Source organism: Scyliorhinus torazame, chromosome 5, assembly GCF_047496885.1.
Source record: "Scyliorhinus torazame isolate Kashiwa2021f chromosome 5, sScyTor2.1, whole genome shotgun sequence".
Taxonomy (NCBI): Eukaryota; Metazoa; Chordata; class Chondrichthyes; order Carcharhiniformes; family Scyliorhinidae; genus Scyliorhinus; species Scyliorhinus torazame.
The window spans coordinates 127,287,478-127,310,618 of record NC_092711.1 but is presented as its reverse complement, the minus strand read 5'-3'; the positions used below and the strand labels follow the sequence as shown (position 1 = coordinate 127,310,618).

The 23,141-nt window shown below is 51.1% G+C and overlaps 1 long non-coding RNA gene across 1 annotated transcript; it reads left to right on the top strand.

The window, feature by feature from the left end:
• Positions 1-14,121: 14,121 nt before the first annotated feature.
• LOC140421860 (uncharacterized) lies at positions 14,122-22,397 on the top strand. The gene is made up of 2 exons (XR_011947135.1): positions 14,122-14,207; positions 15,598-22,397. It is a non-coding gene; the product is annotated as an uncharacterized lncRNA (long non-coding RNA).
• Positions 22,398-23,141: the final 744 nt, after the last annotated feature.

The window sequence follows — 23,141 nt, the reverse complement described above, 5'->3', positions numbered from 1 at the left end:
TCCAGTGCCGGGCATGACCAAAACATATGGACATGGTTCGCCGGACTCCCTGAGCACCTTCCACATCTGTCCTCTACCCCAAAGAACCTACTCAACCTCGCCCCCGTCAAGTGCGCTCTGTGAACCACCTTAAATTGTATCAGGCTGAGCCTGGCACATGAGGAGGAGGAATTAACCCTACCTAGTGCATCAGCCCACAAACCTTCCTCGATCTCCTCCCATTTACCCTCCAACTCTTCTGCTAGCAGTAGCCCCTCTTCTTTCATCTCTTGGTGTATTGCCAAAACCTTGCCCTCCCCGACCCATACACCCGAGATCATCCTGTCTTGAATTACTTGTGCTGGGAGCAACGGGAATTCCCTGACCTGTCACCTCACAAAAGCCCTCACCTGCATATATCTAAATGCATTTCCCGGGGGTAGCTCAAACTTCTCCTCCAGTGCCCCGAGGCTCGCAAATGTCCCGTCAATGAACAGGTCCCCCATTCTTCTAATCCCCGCCCGATGCCAGCCCTGGAACCCCCCGTCCATCTTCCCCGGGACAAACCGGTGGTTACCCCTGATCGGGGACCATACCGAGCCTCCCACTGCACCCCTGTGCCGTCTCCACTGGCCCCAGATCCTTAGCGTTGCCGCCACCACCGGGCTCGTGATGTATTTTGACGGCAGGAACGGCAGCGGTGCCGTCACCAACGCACCGAAACTCGTTCCTTTACAGGACGCCATCTCCATCCTCTTCCATGCTGCCCCCTCTCACTCCATAACCCACTTGCGGATCATCGCCACATATGCTGCCCAGGAAAAACTCCCTAGGTTTGGCAGCGCCAACCCTCCTGGGTCCCTGCTGCGTTCCAGGAACCCTCTCCTTACCCTCGGGGTCTTATTCGCCCACACAAACCCCATAATACACCTACCTACTCTCTTGAAAAAGCCCTTGGTGATCACGATGGGAAGGCACTGAAACACAAACAAAAACCTCGGAAGGACCACCATTTTGACCGACTGCACTCTACCCGCCAGCGAGAGCGGTAACATGTCCCATCTTTTGAAGTCCTCCTCCATTTGGTCCACCAACCTCGTCAGATTCAATTTATGTAGGGCCCCCCAAGTCCTGGCTATCTGGATCCCCAGATACCGAAAACTCCCCACCGCCCTCCTCAGCGGTAGGTCCCCTACCCCTCTTTCTTGGTCCCCTGCCTGTAATACAAAGAGCTCACACTTCCCTACATTGAGCTTATAGCCCGAGAACTCCCCAAACTCCCTAAGAGTCTGCATGACCTCCACCATCCCCTCCATTGGGTCCGCCACGTACAGCAACAGGTCATCCGCGTATAGCGACACCCGATGCTCTTCTCCCCCTCGGACCACCCCCCTCCATTTATTAGTCTCCCTCAGTGATATGGCCAAGGGTTCAATCGCCAATTCAAACAACAGGGGGGACAGGGGGCACCCCTGCCTCGTTCCTCGGTACAGCCGAAGGTACTCCGGCCTCCGCCGGTTCATCACTACACTTGCCACCGGGGCTCTGTAAAGGAGCTTAACCCAATTGATAAACCCTAACCCGAACCCAAACCTACGCAACACCTCCCAGAGGTACTCCCACTCTACTCGGTCAAAGGCCTTTTCCGCGTCCATAGCTGCCACTGTCTCCGCCTTTCCCTCCTCCAATGGCATCATTATCAGGTTTAAGAGCCGCCGCACATTAGTGTTTAATTGCCTGCCCTTTACGAATCCCGTCTGGTCCTCATGAATCACCCCCGGGACACAATCCTCAATCCTCATAGCCATCACTTTTGCCAATAACTTAGCGTCCACATTGAGGAGCGAGATCGGCCTGTACGATCCACATAGCAGTGGGTCCTCGTCTCGCTTTAAAATCCAGGAAATTGTCGCCTCCGACATTGTCGGGGACAGGGTCCCCTCCTCTCTTGCCTCGTTAAAGGTTCTCACTAGTAGCGGGGCTAACAGATCTACGTATTTTCTGGAGACCTCCACCGGGAACCCGTCCGGCACCGGGGCCTTCCCCGCCTGCATACTCCCCAAACACTTGCTCAGCTCCTCCAACCCGATTGGTGCCCCCAAACCAGCCACCTCTTGCTCCTCCACCCTTGGGAACCTCAGTTGGTCTAGGAATCGTCTCATCCCCCCTTCCCCCCCGGGGGCTGGGATCTGTACAGCTCTTCATAGAAGGCTTTGAATACCTTGTTTATTTTCGTTACACTCCGAACCGTGGCTCCCCTTCCATCTTTGATTCCCCCTATTTCCCTCGCTGCCGTCCTCTTACAGAGCTGGTGTGCCAACATCCGACTAGCCCTTTCCCCGTACTCGTAGGTCGCCCCCTGCGCCTTACTCCACTGTGCCTCTGCCTTCCCTGTGGTCAACAGGTCAACCTCCGCCTGGAGCCGTCGTCTTTCCCCAAGTAATCCCTCCTCAGGGGCCTCTGCGTATCTCCTGTCCACTCTTAAAATCTCCCCCACGAACCTCTCCCTTTCCATGCCCTCTGTCCTCTTCCTATGAGCCCTGATGGAGATTAGCTCTCCCCTGATCACCGCCTTCAACGCCTCCCATACCACCCCCACTCGCACCTCCCTGTTGTCGTTGGCCTCTCGATACACCCCCTCACCTTCACACACACCACCTCATCTGCCAGCAGTCTCACATCCAGCCGCCACAGCGGGCGTTGGTCCCTCTCCTCTCCCAGCCCCATTTCCACTCAGTGCGGGGCGTGGTCCGAAACGGCTATGGCCGAATACTCCGTCCCCTCCACCCTCGGGATGAGCGCCCTGCACAGAACAAAGAAATCTATCCGGGAGTAGGCTTTGTGCACGTGGGAGAAGAAAGAAAATTCCCTGGCCTACGGTCTTGCAAACCTCCATGGGTCCACTCCCTCCATCTGATCCATAAACCCTCTAAGCACCTTGGCCGCCGCCGGCCTCTTTCCCGTCCTTGATCTGGAGCGGTCCAGTGCTGGGTCCAGCACTGTATTGAAGTCCCCTCCCATTATCAGGCCTCCTACCTCCAGGTCCGGAATGCGCCCCAACATGCACTTCATGAATCCAGCATCATCCCAGTTCGGGGCGTATACATTTACCAACACCACCCACGTCCCTGCAGCCAATTACTCACCATCACATATCTCCCTCCATTATCCACGACGATAGTCTTGGCCTCAGTCTTTCCCACCAAAATTGCCACCCCCCCTATTTTTCGCGTCCAGTCCCGAGTGAAATACCTGTCCTACCCATCCCCTTCTTAACCTGACCTGGTCCGCCACCTTCAGGTGTGTCTCTTGGAGCATTACCACGCCTGCCCTCAGTCCCATCAAGTGCGCGAACACTCGAGCCCTCTTCACCGGCCCATTCAGGCCCCTCACGTTCCACGTTATCAGCTGGATTGGAGGGGCTCTCACCCCCCCCCCCCCCCCCCCCTGCCGACTAGCCATCTCCTTTTCTGGGCCAGTCCCGTGTCAGCGCCTCCCTCGCCTGCCAGTCCCCCAGCCGGGGGACCTCCATCCCGCCCACCTCTTCTGTGTCCCATTCCCTTTCGGCCAGTGCAGCAGCAACCCTTTTGCCCCCCCCTTCCCCCCTCCCCCCCATTCCCCCCCTCCCCTCCCCCTGCTAGACCCCGTCTAGCTTTTTTGGTCCCCCCGTATCACTCACGTATGTCAGCTGACACCTGCTGACCCCGGCTTCCCCCGCCGTCCCTTTGACGCCCCCGTGTGGGCATCTCCCAATCAATCCTTCGTTCCCCTTCCCGCCTTTCTTCCCGCATGCGGGAGAAAAACCCCGCGCTTTCTAAAGCTTGCCCCGCCCCCTCTGGCGCAGCTCCTGTCGCGACCTAGTCTCTCTCCCCCAGCCCATATAACATTTCCTGCACGTGATTGACCCCCTATATACAACAACCATCATACTTCAGCCTTTAAACACCCCCCACCCTCACAAACCCTCAGTTAGAGTCCAACTTTTCAGCTTGTATAAAGGTCCTCGCCTCTTTGGGCGTTTCGAAGTAGTAATGTTGGTCTTTGTATGTAACCCACAGTCACGCTGGCTGCAGCATTCCAAATTTCATTCCTTTCCGATGCAGCACCGCTTTGGCCCGGTTGAAACCCGCTCTCCGCTTGGCAACCTCCGTGCTCCAGTCCGGGTATATTCTGATCTCTGCATTGTCCCACTTGCTGCTCTGCTCCTTCAGGACCCTCTCTCTGTCCGTAAACCGGTGAAATCTCACCACCATAGCCCTTGGCGGCTCAGTTGCCTTGGGCTTCCTCGCCAGCACCCGGTGCGCCCCGTCCAGCTCCAGCGCCCTCGAAGGGGCCTCCGCACCCATCATCACCCCGATCATCATGCCCGCGTATGCCGCGGCATTGGCCCCCTCCACTCCTTCTGGGAGATCCAGAATCCTCAGATTATTTTTCCTCAACCTGTTCTCCAGGTCTTCGAGTCTTCCCGCCCACTTCCTGTGTAGCGCCTCGTGCCGCTCCACTCTCACCGCCAGGCCCAAGAGCACGTCCTCATTCTCACTCACTCTTTTCTGGACCTCCTGGATCTTCGATTACTGCCAGCATAGGCGCCAGCATCTCCTTACGCAGCTGCTCGAAGCAGCACTTGATGAATTCCTGCATCTCCTCTTTGTCCCCGGCCGCCGCCATTTTGTTTTTTTTCCCTCGCTTCTCCCGCTGCTCCAGTGCCGCTTTTCTGGCCGTTGCACTTCGGATCCGGTCCATAAAAGTCGGTAGGGGACCTCTCTCTCCTCTTCCCCACGAGTTGTCTAAAAAAATTCCGTTGGGGCTCCTCTAGCGAGCCCGAAAGTCCGTAATCGCGGGAGCTGCCGAATCGTGCGGCTTAGCTCCGCATAGCTGCAACCGGAAGTCCTAATTGGAGATGTTAATCAGAGGAAACGTAAAAATTCATAATTTTATTGTTCACCAGTTTCTTTGGGAATTCTTAAATGGAAGGATAAGATCACAGATGATGATTTAAAAAGGGACCCTGCCATCACAAAAAACCAACATATATCTTGAAGATTAAACTGCAGCCAGTTAACGTCAGGAGGAAAGTAAATAATAATATTATTTATTGTCACATAGAGGCTTACATTAACACTGTAATGAAGTTACTGTGAAATGCCGCTCATCGCCACATTTTGGCACCTGTTCGGGTACACTGAGGGAGAATTCAGAATGTCCAAATTGCCTCACAGCACGTCTTTTGGGACTTGTGGGAGGAAACCGGAGCCACTCGGAGGAAACCCACGCAGACACAGGGAGAACGTGCAGACTCTGCACAGACAGTGACCCAAGCCGGGAATCGAACCTGGGACCCTGGCGCTGTGAAGCATTAAGGAGCACTCAGGGAGCATTAAGGTTCAGACAGGATAATACCATTAGGAACAATATAGAAGTAACAGAAATATTAAATAATTACTTTGCATCATTTTTTCCCAGGAAGATAGAACAGGTCAACAGGACATTGAATGAGGAGGTGATTATTGATTACACTAATCAAACTCAAAGGGAATAAACCCCTGATCCGAATGGATTACATCTACGTATTTTAAAAGATTCGCAGGGAGAGATATTACTGCTCATATTTAATAATTCATTAAAAATGTTCAGTTCTAAAAGACTAGCAGCTCAGTAATGTAATTCCTATATTTAAAATGGTGGACAGAATATGCCCAGGAAATTATGAAACAATTAGCTTCACATTGGTAAATAATCAAATCCTGAGTAAAGGAGGGAATTTTTTAATTCTGGAAAAGGTAAACATAACAATGAATAGTCAATATGGATTTCAAATGGGAAAATCTTGTCTGACCAAAGTTATGTGTCTTGCTGCTTGTGCGAGTGCTGCTTATCATTAGGTGTAAGCAACCTTCCTCCCCAATGTGGTTCCTGAGAATTCCATTGATTTGAATGGTACGATTAGAGCCAGAGAGTTTTTCCAGGAGTGAAAGAGGCGCTTTGACCCATCAGGTCTCCACCAGCCATCAAGCACCTATTTACTCTCATCCCATCTTCCAGCACTTAGTCCGTAGCCTTCCATGCAATGGCATTTCAAATGTTCATCTAAATACTTCTTAAATGTTGTGAAGGTTCCCATCTCTACCACACTTTCAGACAGTGAGTTCCAGATTCCCACCACCCTCTGGGTGAAAAGGTTTTTCTTGGACTTCCGGGTGTGGCTATGCAGAGCTAGGTCGCATATTCGGCAGCGGACTTTTGGGCTCTTTTACAGGGCCCCCACGGCATTTGTTTGACATTTCCCGGTGTGGGAAGAAGACTGCAGCATTCCCCTGACGGTGTCCCCCAGGAATGTTGTGTCTTTTGGCTGCCAGACCCGGCAGAAACAGTGAAGGATTTGGCTTGATCTGCAGCAATAGACAGAGGCCTCTTCCAGCATGCAGGCGGGGGAAGGGCAAGCTTAAAGCTGCAATCTGACTTGACTCTATCAAAGGTGAATAGCAGCAGAGGGAACAACTGTGAAAGGATCTACCAAGGCCATTGAAGAGGCGGGGACGAGGCTTCTGGTGGCGGCCATGGAGGAGTAGGTCGCTCATTCGGCAGCTCCCGTCTGGAACCGACTCTCAGACCTTTTTCAGGAGTTTCCATAGACCTTTTGGGGCAGACTGGTGAAGCAAACACTGCCAACTTCTATGAAATGGACCAGAAGTGTAACGGCCAAAGGAGCGGCACTGGAGCAACGGGAGAAGCGAGGGAAAGAAAACAAAATGGCGGCGGCCAGGGACAAAGGGGTGCTGCAGGAGTTCATCAAGCGCTGCTTCGAGGAGCAGCGCGAGGAGATGCGCAAAGAGATATTGGCGCCTATGCTTTCGGCAATCGAAGGACTTGGGATCACGCAGAAGGCCCACGAAGCTAAGATTCAGGAGGTACAGAAAAGAGTCAGTCAGAACGAGGATGAGCTCATGGGCCTGCGGTGAGAGTGGAGCAGAACAAGGCGCTACACAAGAGGTGGGCGGGAAGACTCGAAGACCTGGAGAACAGGTCGAGGAGAAAGAATCTGCGAATCCTGGGTCTCCCTGAGGGAGTGGAGGGGGCTGATGCCGGAGCATACGCGAGCACGATGCTCGAGACGATGATGGGCACGAAGACCCCTTCGAGGCCGCTGGAGTTGGACGGGGCACATCGGGTGCTGGCGAAGAAGCCCCAGGCAAATGAGCCGCCAAGGGCGATGGTGGTGAGGTTCCACCGGTTCATGGACAGAGAGTGGGTCCTGAGATGGGCCAAGAAGGAGCGGAGCAGTAAGTAGGACAATGCAGAGATCCGAATATACCCGGACTGGAGCACGGAGGTTGCAAAGCGGAGAGCGGGTTTCAACCGGGCCAAAGCGGCGTTGTACCGGAAAGAAATGAAATTCGGAATGCTGCAGCCAGCGCGACTGTGGGTCACATACAAGGGCCAACACTATTACTTTGAAATGCCTGAGGAGGCGTGGACCTTTGTACAAGCCGAAAAGTTGGACTCTAACTGAGGGTTTGTGAGGGTGGGGGGGATGTTTTGGGGTTTGATGTGTGATGGTTGTTGTATATAGGGGGTCAATTATGCGCAGGAAATGTTACATGGGCTGGGGGAGAGAGACAAGGCCGCGACAGGAGCTGCGCCAGAGGGGGCGGAGCGGGCTTTGGAAAGCACGGGGTTTTTTCCCGCGCACGGGAAGAAAGGCGGGAAGGGGAACGAAGGAATGCATATGGATTTGGAGACTCCCACGCGGGGAGGTCAATGGGACGGCGGGGGAAGCCGGGATCAGCAGGCGTCAGCTGACTTACGGGAGTGACATGGGGGGAGCAAAAACGCTTGCGGGGGGGAAGGGAGGGGGGAAGGGGGGGGGAAAAAGGGTTGCTGCTGCACTGGCCGAAAGGGAATGGGACACAGAAGAGGTGGTGTGGACGGGGGTCCCCCCTCTGGGGGACTGGAGGGTGAGGGAGGCGTGGACACGGGACTGGCCCAGAAAAGGAGATGGCTAGTCAGCGGGGCGTGGGGTGGGTGAGAGACCCTCCAATCCGGCTGATAACGTGGAATGTGAGGGGCCTGAATGGGCCGGTGAAGAGGGCTTGTGTGTTCGCGCACTTAAAGGGACTGAAGGCGGACGTGGCCATGCTCCAAGAGACACATCTGAAGGTGGCGGACCAGGTCAGGTTAAGAAAGGGATGGGTAGGACAGGTATTCCACTAGGGACTGGACGCGAAGAATAGAGGGGTGGCAATATTGGTGGGAAAGCGGGTGTCATTTGAGGCCAAGTCTATTGTAGCGGACAATGGAGGGCGATATGTAATGGTGAGCGGTAGGCTGCAAGGGACGTGGGTGGTGTTGGTAAACGTATACGCCCCGAATGGGATGATGCAGGATTCATGAAGCGCATGTTGGGGCGCATTCCGGACCTGGAGATAGGAGGCCTGATAATGGGAGGGGACTTCAATACAGTGTTGGATCCAGCACTGGACCGCTCCAAATCAAGGACTGGAAAGAGGCCGGCGGCATCCAAGGTACTTAGGGGGTTTATGGATCAGATGGGGGGAATGGACCCATGGTGGTTTGCAAGGCCGCAGGCCAGGGAATTTTCTTTCTTCTCCCATGTACACAAAGCCTACTCCCGGATAGATTTCTTTGTTCTGGGTAGGGCGCTCATCCCGAGGGTGGAGGGGACGGAGTATTCGGCTATAGCCGTTTCGGACCATGCCCCGCACTGGGTGGAACTGGAGCTGGGAGAGGAGAGGGACCAACGCCCGTTGTGGCGGCTGGATGTGGGACTGCTGGTGGACGAGGTGGTGTGTGGGAAGGTGAGGGGGTGTATCGAAAGGTACTTGGAGGCCAACGACAGCGGGGAGGTGCAGGTGGGGGTGGTATGGGAGGCGTTGAAGGCGGTGATCAGGGGAGAGCTAATTTCCATTAGGGCTCATAGGGAGAAGACAGAGGGTATGGAAAGGGAGAGGTTAGTGGGGGAGATTTTGAGAGTGGACAGGAGATACGCAGAGGCCCCGGAGGAAAGATTACTTGGGGAAAGACGACGGCTCCAGACGGAGTTTGACTTGTTGACCACAGGGAAGGCGGAGGCACAGTGGAGGAAAGCGCAGGGGGCGACGTACGAGCATGGGGAAAAGGCTAGTCGGATGCTGGCACACCAGCTCCGTAAGAGGATGGCAGCGAGGGAAATAGGGGGAGTCAAAGATGGAAGGGGAGCCAAGGTTCGGACTGCGACGAAAATAAATGAGGTATTCAAGGCCTTTTATGAAGAGCTGTACAGATCCCAGCCCCCAGCGGGGGAAGAGGGGATGAGACGATTCCTAGATCAGCTGAGATTCCCGAGGGTGGAGGAGCAAGAGGTGGCTGGTTTGGGGGCACCAATTGGGTTGGAGGAGCTGAGCAAGGGATTGGGGAGCATGCAGGCGGGGAAGGCCCCGGGACCGGACGGATTCCCCATGGAATTCTACAGGAAGTACGCAGACCTGTTGGCCCCGCTACTGGTGAGGACCTTTAATGAGGCAAGAGAGGAGGGGACCCTGCCCCCGACAATATCGGAAGCGACAATTTCTTTGATCCTAAAGCGGGAAAAGGACCCACTGCAATGTGGATCGTACAGGCCGATCTCGCTCCTCAATGTGGATGCAAAGTTGCTGGCAAAAGTGCTGGCCACGAGGATCGAGGACTGTGTCCCGGGGGTAATCCACGAGGGCCAGACGGGATTTGTAAAGGGCAGGCAACTAAACACCAATGTGCGGCGGCTCTTAAACATGATAATGATGCCATCGGAGGAGGGAGAGGCGGAGATAGTAGCAGCTATGGATGCGGAGAAGGCCTTTGACCGAGTAGAGTGGGAGTACCTCTGGGAGGTGCTGCGTAGGTTTGGGTTCGGGGTAGGGTTTATCAATTGGGTTAAGCTCCTTTACAGAGCCCCGATGGCGAGTGTAGTGACGAACCGGCGGAGGTCGGAGTACTTTCGACTGTACCGAGGGACGAGGCAGGGGTGCCCCCTGTTGTTCGCATTGGCGATCAAACCATTGGCCATGTCATTGAGGGAGTCGAATAAATGGAGGGGAGTGGTCCGAGGGGGAGAAGAGCATCGGGTGTCGCTATATGCGGATGACCTGTTGCTGTACGTGGCGGATCCATTGGAGGGGATGGTGGAGGTCATGCAGACACTGAGGGAGTTTGGGGAGTTTTCGGGCTATAAGCTGAATGTAGGGAAGAGTGAGCTCTTTGTATTACAGGCAGGGGACCAAGAAAGGGGGATAGGGGACCTACTGCTGAGGAGGGCGGAGGGGAGCTTTCAGTATCTGGGGATCCAGATAGCCAGGAGTTGGGGGACCCTACATAAACTGAATCTGACGAGGTTGGTGGAGCAAATGGAGGAGGATTTCAAAAGATGGGACATATTACCGCTCTCGCTGGCGGGTAGAGTGCAGTCGGTCAAAATGGTGGTCCTTCCGAGGTTTCTGTTTGTGTTTCAGTGCCTTCCCATCGTGATCACTAAGGCCTTTTTTTAAGAGAGTAGGCAGGAGTATTATGGGGTTTGTGTGGGCGAATAAGACCGCGAGAGTAAGGAGAGGGTTCCTGGAACGCAGTAGGGACCGAGGAGGGTTGGCGCTGCCAAACCTGGGGAGCTACTACTGGGCAGCAAATGTGGCGATGATCCGCAAGTGGGTTATGGAGGGAGAGGGGGCGGCATGGAAGAGGATGGAGATGGCGTCCTGTAAAGGAACGAGCCTGGGGGCGTTGGTGACGGCACCGCTGCCGCTCTCGCCGACAAAGTATACCACGAGCCCGGTGGTGGCGGCGACACTAAGGATCTGGGGCCAGTGGAGACGGCACCGGGGTGCAATGGGAGCATCGGTGTGGTCCCCGATCAGGGGTAACCACCAGTTTGTCCCGGGGAAGATGGACGGGGGGTTCCAGAGCTGGCATCGGGCGGGGATTGGAAGAATGGGGGACCTGTTCATCGACGGGACGTTTGCGAGCCTAGGGGCACTGGAGGGGAAGTTCGAGTTACCCCCGGGAAACGCCTTTAGATATTTGCAGGTGAGGGCTTTTGTGAGGCGACAGGTGAAGGAATTCCCGTTGCTACCGGCACAAGAAGTTCAAGATAGGGTGATCTCGGGTGTATGGGTCGGGGAGGGCAAGGTGTCGGAAATACACCAGGAGTTGAAAGAAGAGGGGGAAGCGCTGGTAGAAGAGTTGAAGGGTAGATGGGAGGAGGAGCTGGGGGAGGAGATCGAGGAAGGTCTGTGGGCTGATGCCCTAGGTAGGGTTAATTCCTCCTCCTCGTGTGCCAGGCTCAGCCTGATACAATTTAAGGTGGTCCACAGAGCGCACTTGACGGGGGCGAGGTTGAGTAGGTTCTTTGGGGTAGAGGTCAGATATGGAAGGTGCTCAGGGAGCCCGGCGAACCATGTCCATATGTTTTGGTCATGCCTGGCACTGGAGGGGTTCTGGAGAGGAGTGGCGGGAGCAATATCTCAGGTGGTGAAAGTCCGGGTCAAGCCAAGCTGGGGGCTAGCAATATTTGGAGTAGTGGACGAACCGGGAGTGCAGGAGGCGAAAGAGGCCGGCATTCTGGCCTTTATGTCCCTAGTAGCCCGGCGAAGGATCTTGCTAATGTGGAAGGAGGCGAAGCCCCCCTGGAGGCCTGGATAAATGATATGGCTGTGTTCATAAAGTTGGAGAGGATTCAGTTCACCTTGAGAGGGTCTGCGCAGGGGTTCCACAGGCGGTGGCAACCGTTCCTAGACTATCTCGCGGAGCGTTAGAGGAAGGTCGGTCAGCAGCAGCAGCAACCTTGGGGGGGGGGGGGGGGGGGTGGAGGGGACGTCCTGGGAGGGGGGGGGGGGGGAAGGGGGGGGGGGGAAGGTGGGGACTGCCTGGGAGGGTGGATGAGCAAGAGATAACATGAAGGGTTGGGGAAACTGGCACGTACGGGTGAGGGCCAGTGTACAAAGCTGTGTAAATATATCATTTTGCCATGTATATATCTTGCTCTGCGCGATTTCTCGGTTTTTTTTTTGTTACGGGTGGGGGGTTGTTATTGTCTGTAAGGGAGAAAAATTGTGTTAAAAAACTTTAATAAATATATTTTTTTTTAAAGAAAAGGTTTTTCTTTGCATCTCCTATAAACCTCCTGCCATTACCTGAAATCTATGCCCCTGCTTATTGACACCTCCGGTAAGGGGAAAATTTCCTTCTGTGCCCACTGGTTATTGACCCTTCCATTCTGGGGAAAGGTTCAAAGAACAAACAAAAAACAAAGAAAAGTACAGCACAGGAACAAGCCCTTCGGCCCTCCAAGCCCGTGCCGCCCATACTGCCCGACTAAACTACAATCTTCTACACTTCCTGGGTCTGTATCCCTCTATTCCCGTCCTATTCATTTATTTGTCAAGATGCCCCTTAAATGTCACTATCGTCCCTGCTTCCACCATCTCCTCCAGCAGCGAGTTCCAGGCACCCACTACCCTCTGTGTAAAAAACTTGCCTCGGACATCTACTCTAAACCTTGCCCCTCGCACCTTAAACCTATGCCCCCTAGTAATTGACCCCTCTACCCTGGGGAAAAGCCTCTGACTATCCACTCTGTCTATGCCCCTTATAATTTTGTAGACCTCTATCAGGTCGCCCCTCAACCTCCGTCGTTCCAGTAAGAACAAACTGAGTTTATTCAACCGCTCCTCATAGCTAAGGGCAGCACGGTAGCATTGTGGATAGCACAATTGCTTCACAGCTCCAGGGTCCCAGGTTAGATTCCGGCTTGGGTCACTGTCTGTGCGGAGTCTGCACATCCTCCCCGTGTGTGCGTGGGTTTCCTCCGGGTGCTCCGGTTTCCTCCCACAGTCCAAAGATGTGCAGGTTAGGTGGATTGGCCATGATAAATTGCCCTTAGTGTCCAAAATTGCCCTTAGTGTTGGGTGGGGTTACTGGGTTTGGGGGATAGTGTGGAGGTGTTGACCATGGGTAGGGTGCTCTTTCCAAGAGCCGGTGCAGACTCGATGGGCCGAATGGCCTCCTTCTGCACTGTAAATTCTATGATGATGCCCTCCATACCAGGCAACATACTGGTAAATCTCTGCTGCACCCTCTCTCAAGCTTCCACATCCTTCTGTAGTGTGGCGACCAGAATTGAAGTGTGGCCTCACTAAGGTTCTATAAAGCTGCAACATGACTTGCCAATTCTTATATTCCTTCCTATTCACCCCATCTATTCACCACTAATTCGCTCAATAATTTTATATCCCTCAATCAGGTCCCCCTCAGCCTTCTCTGCTCCAAGGAAAACAATCCCAGCCGATCCAGTCTCTCTTGTTAGCTGAAATACTGCAGCCCAGGCCATCCTGGTGAATCTACTCTGCATCCCCTCAAGTGCAATCACTTCCTTCCAGAACTGCGCACACTACTCCAGCTGTGGTCTAACCAGCATTTTATACAGCTCCATCATACCCTCCCTGCTCTTATATTCTATGCCTCAGTTAATAAAGGCAAGTATTCCTATCTACCTGTCCTCCTGTCTTCAGGGACCTATGGATATGCCCACCAAGGTCCCTCTGATCCTCTAGGGTCCGACCATTAATTGTTTGTTCTCTTGCCTTGATTGGATTGGATTTGTTTATTGTCACGTGTACCGAGGTACAGTGAAAAGTATTTTTCTGCGAGCAGCTCAACAGATCATTAAATACATGGGAAGAAAAGAAAATACATAATAAGGCAACACATATACAATGTAACAACATAAGCACTGGCATCGGATGAAGCATACAGGGTGTAGCGGAAATTCTCAATCTGATACCGCCAGGTAAGTCATGAGGGAGGGATGGAGGCGGCGGATGTGTCGGATTGCAGATTCTTTACCCAGCGTGAAACCGCAGGCTGACGGTGTGCTGTGTAAAACCTAACATTCCACAGGCCCCACTTTCCTGCAACAACATGAAGAATCTGTTTAAAGAAACAGACAGGTCCCGTTTTCTCCTGGAGTTGAGACAAATCCTCAATGAGGGAGATCCGGGCGCAGTCCCGCCCCTCATTCACTCTGATTGGTTGGAGGACCAGCCGCTCCCGCTCGGTCCTCCAGTCCGCCCCCCTATTCCAATTGGCCCAGAGCTGCCGTCAATCACTCCCCGGGCATGAAGAGCCGGAGCATGCGCAGTGCTTGGAATAGCTCCGGTTGAGGCGGTTGTTCTGAAATTCTCAGTCCGATCTGATACCGCCGGGTAAGTCATGAGGGAGGGATGGAACCGGCGCATGTTTTGGGCGCCTTCATAAAAACCCCGTGCAGGCCTCAAGCTCGGATACAGCAACTCAACCGGTGAAAGCTGCTCGGGCTTTTCCCCGACACAGGCCCGGGTGGATGACGTGTGCGGCCGTGCACATGCGTACGGAGCGAGAGCCCCGGCGTTGTCCCGCCTCCCATTCACTCTGACTGGTTGGAGGACCAACTGCTCTCGTTCAGTCTTTCAGCTCCGCCCCCTCTCCCTATTGGTCCGAAACCGCCGTCAATCAGTCCCCGGGCATTGTGAGCTGGAGCAAACCCTTCACAATCATTGTCAGCTCCCTGGTTTGCAGCTGCGGGGCTTCTCCCTCCCGGGAACAGGCCCAGGTTAACGGGTCCCAACCTGCTTCAGCCACTGGAGGATGGTTCACATCAGAGGATGGGGGAGGGGGAAAATAAATAAGAGCTTTCACTTTGCACTCAAATCAATGAGGAATCTGATCTCTGGCAAGGAAGGAAACCCTGACAGGTGGGCCGGGAGGATTCACAAATTCCAGCTGGAGGCCCCAAACTCCCAATAAAGACCCATTGATTTTATTGTCAGTCTGCAGACAGGAGCTGGAGAACTGAACCCAGGCAGAGGAGAGGGAGGGAGAAAATTGGGAGTGCAGGAAAGAAATGGTGCAGATGGTGAGATGGGTTTGGATTTCAGCCCAGGGAGGAGGGAGAGTGTGTGGGACGGGGATTGACAGCTTTGGGGGAACAAGAGAGAAAAAAATGTTCCAGAGAAACTAGAATTGTCTGTTCAGAATTTCTATCCTGGACTGACAGTGATGGCTTTTGTAAACTCCTTTTACAGGGGGTTAGAATTGGAGAATTTACACATCATAAACTCAATCCAACAGAAAGGTTTGTCTCTTTGTGATTTCTATCCTGCATTGACAGTGATGACTTTTGGAACATGAGATTCTATCGAAAACAACAAATTAAACAATGGCCTGATAGAAATCTTGAAAATTATCAGTAGTTTCGAGAGGAGAGATGTGAGAGAGTCTAAAATCAGTGACCATCAATAAACAACAAGTCATAAACACAAGATAGTTACGAATAAATCCAACGGGGCAATTTGGACAAATTTATTTACTCACAGGTTCAGAATGTGCAACTCATTACCATGGAAAGGAGTTGAGGAAAGTGCTGAGATGTTTTCAAAAGGAAACGGGACAAGCACATGAGAGAAAATGGAATCAAAAATCAGCTGAAAGGCTGAGATTTGGTAGGTGTGACAGTCGGAGATGTGTGCCGAGTATGGACAGCAGCAGAATCTGTGACAGAATGGCCTGTTTGTGTTTTATATATTCACAGTAATTCAATGTAATCTCCTTTTACAGAATATTTGCAGATGCAAACATCATGTCGAGATCTGACAGTCACTTGATTCATCAGGACCGGCCTTTCAACGTTAAATGTTTCTTTCGGGAAAAAATTTCAAAAGTCTCTGTGATTGGAAAAGCACCGAGATACAGACATCTAAGTAATTTTCCACAGTTAGCTGGAACTGAGCTTCAACCAATCACAGCGTGAAATTAAATTGCAGCATTTACATCAGGGAGACACCGTACTCAGGCTTCAACTGATGATCCAAGCTGGAGAGACATAAGGACATTCGCACCAAAGGAATCAAGAAGCAGCAATTGGACATTCAGCCCCGTGAGCCTGTTCCACCATTTAATAGCATCACAGCTGATCTGATAGTGACCTAAAATCTGCATCCCACCTACACCTGATAACCTGTCGGTAACCATGGAGAAACCGTGGAAATGTGGGGACTGTGGGATGGGATTCAATTACCCATCTGAATTGGAAACTCATCGACGTATTCACACTGGTGAGAGGCCATTCACCTGTCTGGAATGTGGGAAGGGATTTAATAGTTTGTCAAACCTCCAGACTCACCAAGAGGTCCACTCTGATCAGAGACCATTTAAATGTGCTGACTGTGAAAAGAACTTTAAAGGAAGAAATAATTTACTGTTACACCAACGGACTCACACTGGGGAGAGGCCATTCACCTGCTCCGTGTGTGGGAAGGGATTCAATTGCGCATCGAACCTCCTGACACACCAACTTGTTCACACTGATAAGAGGCCTTTTAAATGTTCTGACTGTGAGAAGAGCTTTAAAAGTAAAAAGAATTGTGGTGAATGGAACTACTGTTAATTCACTGAGATGCACTGTGATATCATGTTACTGCTGTATCGTGTTACGTTATGTGTTTAACCCTGTGGGCTCCACCTATGGGCCATTGTACGGCTTCACCCACAGGGGGATATGTCGGGGCATGTACAGGCTCGCCCATGGCTCCACCCATAAGACATAGGAGCGGAAGTAAGGCCATTCGGCCCATCGAGTCCACTCCACCATTCAATCATAGCAGATTTCAACTCCATTCTATCCTGCATTAACAGTGATGACTTTTGTAACATGAGAGATTACAGCTCTCAGAAAGATTAAATGGAGAGGGGCGATGTGAGAGAGTGACCATCAATAAACAACAAGTCATAAATACAAGATAGTTACGCATAAATCCAAGGGGACAATACAGACAAAATTATTTATTACAGGTACAGAATGTGCAACTCATTACCATGGAAAGGAGTTGAGGAAAGTGCTGAGATGTTTTCAAAAGGAAACGGGACAAGCACATGAGAGAAAATGGAATCGATAATCAGCTGAAAGGCTGAGATTTGATAGGTGTGACAGTCGGGGATGTGTGCCGAGTATTGACAGCAGCAGAACGTGTGACAGAATGGCCTGTTTGTGTCTTATATATTCACAAAATTTCAATGTAATCTCCTTTAACAGAATATTTGCAGATGCAAACATCATGTTGAGATCTGACAGAGTCACTTGATTCATCAGGACCGGCCTTTCAACGTGGAAGGAGAAATGTTTGTCTGTTTTGTCTTTCGGAAAATATTCAAAAATCACTGTGATTGGGAAAGCACCAAGACACAGACATCGAAGTAATTTTCCACAGTTAGCTGGAACTGAGCTTTAACGAATCACACAGCATGAAAATAAATGTCAGCGTTTACATCAGAAAGACATCGTACTCCGGCTTCAACTGATGATCCAAGTTGGAGAGACATAAGGACATTCGCACCAAAGAAATCAAGAAGCAGCAATTGGACATTCAGCCCCGTGAGCCTGTTCCACCATTTAATAACATCACGGCTGGTCTGATAGTGACGTCAAATCTGCATCCCACCTACACCTGATAACCTGTCGGTAACCATGGAGAAACCGTGGAAATGTGGGGACTGTGGGATGGGATTCAATCCCCCGTCTGAATTGCAAACTCATCGATGGATTCACACTGGGGTAAGGCCGTTCACCTGCTCCGTGTGTGGGAAGGGATTCACTCGGTCATCATTCCTCCTGAACCACCAACTTGTTCATACTGATCAGAGACCGTTAAATGTGCTGACTGTGAGAAAAGCTTTAAAAGCAGAAAGGAATTACTGACACATAGACGTATCCACACTGGGGAGAGGCCATTCACCTGCTCCGTGTGTGGGATGGGATTCACTCTGTCATCCCACCTCCTGACACACCAACTTGTTCATACTGATCAGAGACCGTTTAAATGTGCTGACTGTGAGAAGAGCTTTAAACGCAGAAAGGATTTACTGAGACACCAACGCACTCACACTGGGGAGAGGCCATTCACCTGTTCCGTGTATGGGAAGGGATTCACTCAGTCATCATTCCTCCTGAGACGCCAAGTTGTTCACTCTGATCAGAGACCTTTTCAATGTTCTGACTGTGAGAAGAGCTTTAAAAGTAAAAGCTGTTTACTGATACATCAACGCACTCACACTGGACAGAGACCGTACACTTGCCCCGTGTGTGACAAGAAATTCACTCGGTCATCCCACCTGACCAGCCACCAACTTGTTCACACTGATCAGAATCCTTTTAAATGTTCTGACTGAAAAGAGATTTAAAAGTAAACAGAATCTGCGGAAACACCAGCGAGTTCACACGGAGACAGAATCATAGCATTTACAGTGCAGAAGGAGGGCATTCGGCCCATCGAGTGCACCGGCCCTTGCAAAGAGCACCTTACTTAAGCCCATTCCCCCAACCTAACCCATAACCCCACCTCACCTTTTTGGACACTAAGGGCAATTTAGCATGGCCAATCCATCCAACCTGCACGTCTTTGGACAGTGGGGGGGAAAGCAGAGCACCCGGAGGGAACCCACACAGACACTGGGACAAAGTGCAGACTCTGCACAGACAGTGACCCAAGCCGTGAATCAAACCTGGGACCCTGGAGCTGTAAAACAACAGTGCTTACCACTGTGCTACTGTGTCTCCCAGAAGTGGGAGTGGTACTTGGGAGAGGCTGTTCAACTGCTCCGTGGGAGGAGATTCACTCAGTCAAACAACCTGCACAGACATCAGCAAGTTCACAGGCAACAGCAGGGTTTGGATTCAGCTGTTGTTGCTGCTGTTGGTCACATCCAGGGCTGAATGATGCCTGGACGTCTGTTTCCAGTGGGGCTCCACAGTTTTCCAGTATGTATAAATGATTTAGACTGAAATGTATGCACCGGGATTACACAAAAGGTGCTGATATGTTTTAGACGATGAGGGAGAAAGCCACGGACTGGGTCAGGTGGACAGAAAAATGGTAAATGGAAATTTAGATAATGAGAGGTTAATAACACACGTCAGTTAACTCCCGATAAAAATAAGGTCACTTCAGGATAATGGAAAAAACTGATTGGTGGGGAAGCTACAAATAATCCTTTAAAAAAAAAATTTCAGCGTACCCAATTATTATTATTGTTTTTTCCAATTAAGGGGCAATTTAGCCTGGCCAATCCACCTAACCTGCACATCTTTGGGTTGTGGGGGTGAAACCCATGCAGATATGTGGAGAATGTGCAAACTCCACACGGACTGTGACTAACTCCACACAGACAGTGGGATTCAAACCCGGGTCCTCAGTGCTGCAGTCCCAGTGCTAACCACTGCTCCACGTGCTGCCTTAGCTACAAATAATTCTCATAACTTTACTGAACAGTTCTCAAATGGAAAGGCACTTGACCACATTAAAACTAAGGATCTGCAATAGACGTTTGATCCAGCAAGTCATATTTAGGGCAAGATTATAAACTTTGAAACAATGCTGAGCAAGGCTAGGAGAGTGGGCAAAGAAGTGGCAGATGGAATACTATGTGGAAAAGTTGAGGTTATGCACTTTGGAAGGAGAAATGGAGGCATAGACTATTTTCTAAATGGGAAAATGCTGAGGAAATCACAAGCACTAAGGGACTTAGGCGTCCTTGTTCAAGATTCTCTTCAGGTTAACGTGCAGGTTCAGTCGGCAGTTAGGAAGGCAAATGCAATGTATTCATGTCGAGAAGGCTAGAATACAAGACCAGGGATGTAATTCTGAGGCTATATAAGGCTCTTATCAGACCCCATTTGGAGTATTATGAGCAGTTTTGGGCCCCGTGTCTAAGGAAGGATGTGTTGGCCTTGGAAAGGGTCCAGAGGAGGTTTACAAGAATGATCCCTCGACTGAAGAGCTTGTCATATGAGGAACGGTTGAGGACTCTGGATCTGTACTCGTTGGAGTTTAGAAGGATATGGGGGGATCTTATTAAAACTTACGGGATACTGCGAGGCCTGGGTAGAGTGGACATGGAGAAGATGTTTCCACTTGTTGGAAAAACTGGAAGCAGAGGACACAATCTCAGACTAAAGGGGCGATCCTTTAAAACAGAGTAAGAAGTCTTACAACACCAGGTTAAAGTCCAACAGGTTTGTTTCGAATCACTGGCTTTAGGGGCACAGTTCCTTCCTCAGATGATGAGGAGGAATTAAAACAGATGAGGAGGAATTTCTTCAGCCAGAGGGTGGTGAATCTGTGGAACTCTTTACCACAGAATGCCGTGGAGGCCAAATCACCGAGTCTCTTTAGAGATTATCATAGAATTTACAGTGCAGAAGGAGGCTATTCGGCCCATTGAGTCTGCACCGGCTCTTGGAAAGAGCACCCTACCCAAGGTCAACACCTTCACCCTATCCCCATAACCCAGTAACCCACCCAACAGTAAGGGCAATTTTGGACACTAAGGGCAATTTATCATGGCCAATCCACCTAACCTGCACATCTTTGGACTGTGGGAGGAAACCGGAGCACCTGGAGGAAATCCACGCCCACACGGGGAGGATGTGCAGACTCCGCACAGACAGTGACACAAGCCAGAATCGAACCTGGGACCCTGGAGCTGAGAAGCAATTGTGCTATCCATAATGCTACCGTGCTGCCCTTAGATAGATAGGTTCTTCATTAATAAGGAGATCAGGGGTTATGGGGAGAAGGCAGGAGAATGGAGATGAGAAAAATATCAGCCATGATTGAATGGTGGAGCAGATTTGATGGGCCGAGTGGCCTAATTCTGTGCCTATGTTCCTTTCCAAGGCCAACACATCCTTCCTTAGATACAGGGCCCAAAACTGCTCATAATACCCCAAATGGGGTCTGATAAGAGCCTTATATAGCCTCAGAATTACATCCCTGGTCTTGTATTCTAGCCTTCTCGACATGAATACATTGCATTTGCCTTCCTAACTGCCGACTGAACCTGCACATTGACCTGAAGAGAATCTTGAACAAGGACGCCCAAGTCCCTTTGTGCTTGTGATTTTCTCAGCATTTTCTTTGTGAAGAAAAACATTCTGTGCTGCATGTGGGATCATGAATGCACTGCTTGAAAATGTGGTGGAGGCAGATTCAGTTGATGCCTTGAAAAGAGAATTGGACAACTATCTGTTTCAGATCAGCCATGACCTTATTAAATGGTGGAGCAGACTGGGCTGAATAGCCAACTCCAGCTCCTTGGTCACCTGTTCGTATCTTTTGAGGAGAAAAATATCTGCAGAGTTCAGGGCCAATGACAGCGGATTGTGACTGTTGCAGAAAGTTGGCACAGAGACAAGTTGTTGAGTGCCTTTGTTTTGTGCTGTCACCTTTCTATGCCTCTGTGTTATGAGGGAAATGCAGTACACCAATGCAAGAGAGGCAGATTGCTCCCTCGATATGGATTGGATTTGTTTATTGTCACGTGTACCGAGGCACAGTGAAAAGTATTATTCTGCGAGCAGCTCAAACAGATCATTTTGTACATGAAAAGAAAGTAAACTAAAAAGAAAATACATAATAGGGCAAGACAAGGTACACAATGTAAATATATAGACAAAGGCATTGAGTGCCGCATACAGGAGTGTAGTATTAATCAGGTCAGTCCATAAGAGGGTTGTTTAGGAGTCTGGTAATCGCGGGGAAGAAGCTGTTTTGAATCTGTTCGTGCGTGTTCTCAGACTTTTGCATCTCCTGCCCGATGGAAGAAGTTGGAAGAGTGAGTAAGCCGGGTGGGAGGGGTCTTTAATTATGCTGCCCGCTTTCCCAAGGCAGCGGGAGGTGTAGATGGAGTCAACGGATGGGAGGCGGGTTTGTGTGATGGACTGGGCTGTGTTCACTACTCTCTGAAGTTTCTTGTGGTCTTGGGCCGAGCAGTTTCCATACCAGGCTGTGATGCAGCCCGATAAGGTGCTTTCTATGGTGCATCTGTAAAAGTTGGTAAGAGTCAGTGTGGACATATCAAATTTCCTTAGTTTCCTGAAGAAGTAGAAGCGCTGTTGTGCTTATGTGGTTGTGTGGATCAGGACAGATTTTTGGTAATGAAAACCCTCTGCCCAGTGCCGGAGAGGCTGGTTGTTGGGCAGTGTGAGCTGAACATACATGGCTGGATAAAGACTAAGGCAGATGTCAAGACCCTTGGAGTGAAAACAGCTTTGGAGGGAGTGGGTCAGTGAACCTGGGGAGTTGCATTTTGCATGAATCGTGAGTGACCCAGTCACAATTATGAACAGTAAACTAAACCTATCACTGGTTTGATGAGGTGATTTACCGTGCCCCAGGTGTTGTAAATACTGTACATACTGTAGATCAGCCTGCTTGCTGCCCATGTCTAAGTGATACCAGAATAATGTGCTTCTGTATTAAATAAAGTATCCAAACCTCTCATTGTGCTTCATGCCCAGCATCTTGCCTAACTGTGGATCTTCTGTTTTGCTAACTGGGAAATAGAATCTTCCTGTTTACTAATTGCTCTCTATGGCGGCTGTGTTACCCAGAATCCCCCGCGCTGCAGAAAGTTCCCGATCAGTGAGTGTACGAGGCCAGTGGGCAGGTGCAGTGTGGGTGTGTGCTCTGAGCATGCTCAGTGTCAGTCATGGTGAGAGAGTGAGGAGGAGCTGGGTTGAACACAACAGTGAGCTGTACCCCTGTGAGAAGGGCATCGCCCAGTCTCTGTTTGACTCTCCTGCAGCTTCCTGTCATGGTTGAGTTGGACAAGGAACTCTCATCATTTGAGCTGGAAAAGGCCATTGATTGCTGACCAAACAGCAAGGTGCCCGGCAAGGATGGACTTCCAGCTGAACTGCTCACACACAGAGGGCGCGATTCTCCACTCCCACGCTGAAGTGGCCGCGCCGTCGTGAACGCCGTCGCCCGCGTAAAAGCGGTGCCGCATAGATGACGCGGCCGGCGCCGCATAACAGACGTCATCCGCGCATGCGCGGGTTGGCCAGTGCCAACCCGCGCATGCGTGGTTGCTGTCCTGTCCAAATCCGCCCCGCAAGAAGATGGGGGACGGATCTTGCGGGGCCGCAGAAGGAAGGAGGTCCTCCTTCAGAGAGGACGTGTTAAACTTCTTTTACAGGGGGTTACAAGGGGAGGATTTAAACACAGCAAAGTGAAATCAAACAAGACATTAAAACCTTAGAGAGTCACTTTATTAATCCGAACCTGGATATTATTGATCTTTGAGTGTAAGCATTGAGTTCCAGG